This window comes from Oratosquilla oratoria, chromosome 4, assembly GCF_046742065.1.
Source record: "Oratosquilla oratoria isolate Oo_2021 chromosome 4, ASM4674206v1, whole genome shotgun sequence".
NCBI classification, from domain to species: domain Eukaryota; kingdom Metazoa; phylum Arthropoda; class Malacostraca; order Stomatopoda; family Squillidae; genus Oratosquilla; species Oratosquilla oratoria.
This window is the reverse complement of record NC_134780.1, coordinates 32680201-32686569: the sequence shown is the minus strand read 5'-3', so window position 1 is coordinate 32686569 and position 6369 is coordinate 32680201. Positions and strand designations below refer to the sequence as shown.

The window sequence follows — 6369 nt, the reverse complement described above, 5'->3', positions numbered from 1 at the left end:
AAACAGCGTCACCGTAGATGGAGTGGGAAGATATCCATTGCGAAAGAATTGTTTTTGCATTGGATTAGATATGAAATTCCTACAGTTCCGTCAAGAATTTTTCCTACGATTTTGTATCCCTGAGAAGGAGTGCAGTCTTCTTTTTCTGTGTTAAGTGAACATAAATTTCAGTTCTCCAAGCTCATATTTCAGCAGTGGGATAGTGTGTGTGTGTGATTCACCATAGTCTTACATATGACCGATCTATGGATAATGCTGTGATCTTACACACACACACACACAAAACGCCCAACCCACGAGAGTTGGAGCAACGACTCGCAGCGCAGCGATACTGACGTTATTATGGCCCTGGGCGGGATTCGAACCCGGACCTCCATGGTGGCTGCCGGAAACTCTACCAACTACTCCATCGAGTCATGTGTACATTGGGCTGTATTTACCTATTATTATACTGGAAGGGGAGCTATGCTCGTAGAGGCCCGTCTTTGTATCACATAATATCTAGTTTGTTCTCATATTGTTGTATAGTGTTTGCACACACTATTGTTTTGTCCAATTTGTTCCAAACACCCACCTGTGGATTTTTTTCAGATCATTTCTATAACTGTCCTTTTTGAGTTTCTTTTCGTGTCCCCTTGTTTTTCTTTTATCCCACTTTAATACGTCTTTTCTGTCAAGGAATTTCATACCTTTCATGATTCTGTAAATGGCCAATAGATCACCTCTTCCTCTTTGTTCCAGGGTAGGTAGTTCCAGTTTAGACAATCTTTGCACGTATGTCAATTTTGAAAGAGTTGGACTCATCTTTGTCGCTGCTCTTTGGATTCTTTCTATTTTCCTTATATTCTTTTTCGCACTGGGTGTCCATACTGTCGCAGCGTACTCCAATCTCGGTCTTATAAGTGTGACTAGTATTTTCTTTACCATTACCTCATCCAAGTAATTAAAAGCCACCTTTATTGATCTCAGTAACTTGTAGGTTTCTCCGACTATTTTGTTTATATGCTTATCTGGGGGACATGTCTTTGGTGATAGTTACCCCTCCTTGGTCCTTTTCGTAACTAACTTTCTTTAGTTCCTTTGCACCAATTTTATATTGTCCTAATATATATATATATATATATATATATATATATATATATATATAATGTATATATATTTAACGTTTTCCAAATTTCATTATACTACATTTCTTACTGTTGAAGTTCACTTCCCACTTTTGACTCTATTCCCAGACTTTGTCCAGGTCTCTCTGTAGCGATTCACATTCTTTTTCGTACTTATTTTTAGTAGTTTTGCGTCGTCTGCAAAGAATTTCATGCAGCAGTTTATACCTTCATCCATGTCATCTATATATATAGCAAGCATTATGCCAATATTGAACCCTGTGGGACTCCACTTATCATTTCTTCCCAGTTAGAGTTTTTATCTCTGATCACCGCTCACATTTTCTCCAAGAAAATTTCCATCCATTTCAGTAATTTTCCGTGTACACCTGTTGTTTCGAGTTTTCTTAATATTTTTTGTGTGGTACTTTATCAAACGCCTTTTGTAGGACCGGGAATCCACAGTCTAACCATCCGTCCCTTTCTTGCATTATATCTACTAATCTTGAATAAAAACAAATCAAGTTTATGGCACATGATCTTCCCTGTCTAAAACCAAATTGTTTTGGATTCAGTATATTGTTTTCTTCCAGATGTTTAGTCAATCTACTTTTGATTACCTTTTCACATATTTTAGCTATTGTACTTGTAAAGGATACCGGTCTATAGTTTGTTGGGTCTTCCTTGTCTCCCCCTTTATATATTGACACTTCTCCAGTCTTGTGGTACTTTTCCTTCTTTGCGTAAGCAACCTATTATCTTACATATTTTGTCCGCTAATTCATCTATGCATTCTTTTAGTATCCAGTTTGCAATTCCGTCCGGGCCGTGTAATTTTCTGACATCAAGACTCATTATTTGGTCCCTTATTTCTTTCTGTTTCACAATCATTTCTTTCACTGGGGGAAGGTGTCTTTCTCTCCTTTCTTCATCCCAATTTTGTGTATTTTCTTTCGTGAATACAAATTTGAAATGTTTGTTCATAATTTCAGCCATTTCTATATATCATGTATTCCCTTGACGTAGTTTCACTATTTCCTGTTTAGTTTTTAAATTTCCATTTACATATCTGTAGAATAAGTAAGGTTGATCCTTACATTTGTCTATTATATCTTTTCTCAGTTTCTTTTGTCTTCCTTTCGTATTTTTGCATACTTATTTATTAGTTTGATATATGTTTGCCACTTGCCCGTTTTTTCCATCATTTCCAAGCTTTGTCTCTTCTATCTTTTGCCTCACTACATTGTTTTGTTGTACTAGCACTTAATGTATACCTATTCCTGTTTTTGTTATGGCATGTATTTATCCACTCCTTCATTGTAGATTTCTTTTATTATCGTCCATTTCTCTTCCACTTGTGTTTCTATATTAGTGTTTCCCAATTCGCTTTTTGAAAGAATTTTCTGAGTTTCCCAAAATCCGTTTAGTTATCCATCAATCTCCCTTTTTCTGTGTTTCTCATTTCTTCCCAGATATATTTCCTGTTAGTTCGAGCTGAAGTAGTATGTGGTCACTCTTCCCAATTGATGTATTGTATTCCATTTTATCCACAATTTCAGGCTCTGACGTAAATATTAATTCTAGTCTCGACGGTTCTTCATTAATTCTATATATGGTATTCTCTTTTACTCAACGAGTCATTGTGTATTCAACGGTCATGTGTAATCAAAGCTACAGCTAATTAAGAGGAAAGTTGAGTAATCATGACAACAAAAATGAGCATACATCTCATGTTTATGCGTGTGTGCGTGTTTTTATTATTAACTCCATACACTTCTGTTATCGATTTTCCCAAATCATTAGTCCCATGTCGAGGATTATTGCCCAAACTGAGAAAAATAAGTTTGTTTCAACTTAATCGAACTCAGTACTGTATAATATCCTCATTGAATTAATCAAGATAGCTCTATATCTTGGTGACCGGTACCAGAAAGAACAAAAATTTTCATTATAATTTCTCATCTGGTTAATCAAAAATGTTTTTAAACATGTCTCAACCTCATGAGAAGCGGAATCGAATATGACAGCAGTCCAGTTTCAGACTTCAGTACGTAATACTCAGGCAGGGATGGGGCAGTGGCGTGTTCCCAGACAGGATATGGTGCTAACACCAAGACCTTTGATAAGACAGCCCTCTTGGAAGTAATTTTCCTCAGCGGAATAATATCCTCTGGGGATACCCACTAGGTTAATTTTCGAAAATGTGTCGAACATGGATAACATTCATTTCCTTTTATACATAGAGCATGTGCACGTCTTATGTTTTGTTTGGAATTCAACTGTACGATATCTGCGCCCGGCAGTTAATCGTGGGTGCCGAGGAAAAAAAAAATGCAGGATGCGCACTAACCACAGTTGATATCCTCAGTTTGACGTAAGTAGTGGTATAGATAAGAGTGAGTGACCATTAATAACGTCAAGCTATTAATAATACTAACATTATTGTTACTCTTAATTATTTTCATCATTGCAGATTTGACATAGTCAATGTGATTAGTGCAGAGTGCGTTGTTGTTCTTATGGCGTTTCGTATGAAATGTAAACAAAACAAGAATTGAGTGATCCAGTCTCTGATTTCTCCGACCTCCGTCGAAGGATTGTTAGTTGTTTTCATGCCAAAACTGCTCTGGCTAACACAATTTCACAATAGTTGTGTGTTAAAACACCACATGAAACCTGCGCCGAAACAATTACTCTTTAGTTATCGTACAACTGGGACGTGACAAAGTTAAATGACGCAACTGTTATTCTATGCCTGTGATAACCGCCCGGAATTTAGTCCTACACAATTTCACAAAATGTGCTGACAAGTGTTATAAAACAATGAAACCAATAAAATATTCGTTGACTTTGTATGTGTGGGCATAAGTTACTCTGCTCCTTTATTCATCGCCTCCCAACAAGTATCGTGCCCATTCTCCCCAGGCCACACACACAGGAAGGAAAGGAAACATTAAACTCTCTCTCCTTCATATGATTCCGTTGCAACCAAGCCCTTGTGACGTTATTGGTGTTGCCACATCGTCTGACGGTTGCATAGAAACGAGCTTTTGTGAGTCGACTGGAGCAACGCGCCTTCCCGATGCCAGATGACTTGCGTGCCATCTAATGTATTCTGGGAACATGTAACTTTTTCACTCACTACCAAATTTCATTGTAAGCCTGGGGACAGTTCTGCTGTTCAGATAATAACCGAAGATACACTATTTCTAGTTGTATTATTTGAATTATTTTTAGGTTTCAATTCCAATATTACGACGAAAAATAGTAGCTCATCGTGGTGTTCCTTGTTGGATGAGGAACCGTACATGGATACGACACAGCTATATAAAATAGCTCATATTTCAAATAACATTAATGTTCTTTGGTGGGCAAGGCGTAATTGTGACAGGTCCCTCCGTTTAACCAATGAAGAGACATTTCAACAGACTAGAATTGCTTGTCGTTACTAAATGAAAATGTTCGTATCCTGAATTCCTTCGATATCGCGCTGTCACAGAGATGAATGAAACACCCTGGCGACAGTCATAATAAGGAGGGGTCCAAAAGTGTCGACTTCATAGATGATGTTAACAATAATTTCTAGCCGTTTTCGGGTTATGGCCCTCGACGTATCTAATACATTGTGAAGCATTTGAAGCTACTCGAAGTCAACTTTGCAGTTTTCACTACTGCGTTGTAGTTATAGGTGAGAAACAGGACAGAAGTAATTTTTATACTGGTTTGAAATAAATAACATAAATTCTTAGGAAGCCGTACGATAAAAACATGATCTTGATCTTGACACAATTGCTCTCAAAACGCAATAAGATTATGTAGAGACTATTGCTCACATTTCCTTAAAGTCCTGTGTCAACTTGATTGCGCCGTTTTGCCGTAATGATGCTTAAAACCTAATAAACAAGTGATGCCAGCCATGCACCAGCTTAAATATAAGCTGCCCTACCTGTATAATAGTTCATGTGTACTGGTTCCTGGATGTTGATAATAGTGAGCACTCATGTATCTGCAACTGTTTCCGAAGCATAGCATTCTTTAAGCCAAATGAAAGTTAATGTACGACTTTCAAAAAACACTCGAATCGTACGGACAAAGTCCGTGGCAACTCTTTTTCCCGTCGATTTTGTTTCCTCGTTAGTAACATTTCGCAAAGCACATTAATTAACATGGAATTTCCAGGGAAGATTGACAATGGTGAATAATCCCTTGTGAACTTTGGGAGTGATGTCGAGATAATCGAAAAAAATAAAATAATTTCTGGCTGTAGCCTAATGTCTTCAGAAATTGTCAGATTCATTTCAAATCACGAATAACCTTTACCCTTATCAGTCACATTGTATGGCAATAATGGGAAACGCAACTTGACCCTAAGTGATTTTGAAACATCAAACCTACGGCCATTCTTCACATACATACATACATATACCAAGGCTTTTTCCCCCTTCCAAGGGAGGTAGCCAAAAAGGGAAAGGCATAAAAACACTCCCACCCATTTCATCCCTAAATACCCTTCACACCCCTCCCACCCTTCCTCTCATCTGAGCACCTCCTCCCAAGACGAGAAATATAATTCAATTGGAATCACTACGGAGAATGATACAATGTAACAATGATTTTGTTTGAGTGAATTTTTTGGTTGTTTCTCTGTTATTAGTTCGTAAGAATGAAGAAAAAATCATATCTTTCATGTCGCTAATCGTTTTTAAGGAAATTACATCGATTTAAAAAAAAAAAAAAAGAATTGTATATTTACATAAGAGCATTGCAGAAAAATGTCTATGAACATTACTGAAACTATACAACAGCGTTGAAACATACAGGGATATGCTAATCAGAAGTAAAATATAGCATACTACATATTCGATAAGACTGTTTATTGAAAACACAGATTTTCTGCTCTTCGATGAAGTGGCTGGCTTTCTCGGACCAAACCCCATACGCTCATTATACTGGCCCTGGTAGCGCTTCTCAAATTCCATCACATCTTGGTGGAAGCGCTCACCGTGCTCTTCGGAGTAGTCTCCCATATTGGATTTAAAGAAAGCCAAATGGGAATGCATCATGTGGAAGTTCAGGGACATTCTGCAACCCATCTCCTTGTAGGAATTGAGAAGATTGTCGACCAGTTCGCAGTAGTTTTCTCCCTTGTTGTTACCCAAGAAGCCCTGAACAACCGCAACGAAACTGCGCCACTGTTTCAACCTGGATGTCAGTAATTCTGCTTTTGATTTGGCGAGTCCTAGGTCCCTGATAAGATCTTTGA

At 37.7% G+C, this 6369-nt stretch overlaps 1 protein-coding gene across 3 annotated transcripts in view; it reads left to right on the top strand.

Annotated features, from left to right (window-relative positions):
- The first annotated feature begins 3203 nt into the window (after nucleotides 1-3203).
- Nucleotides 3204-6369, top strand: part of LOC143024755 (uncharacterized) — a 49864-nt gene continuing 46698 nt past the window's right edge. Inside the window, exon 1 of one of the 3 annotated variants that reach the window (XM_076183873.1) lies at nucleotides 3204-3480. The gene's annotated coding sequence lies outside the window, so the exon portion shown is untranslated. Of the gene's footprint in view, nucleotides 3503-6369 lie in introns of all 3 variants that reach the window. The other 2 variants (XM_076183870.1, XM_076183871.1) reach the window with 2 other exon arrangements.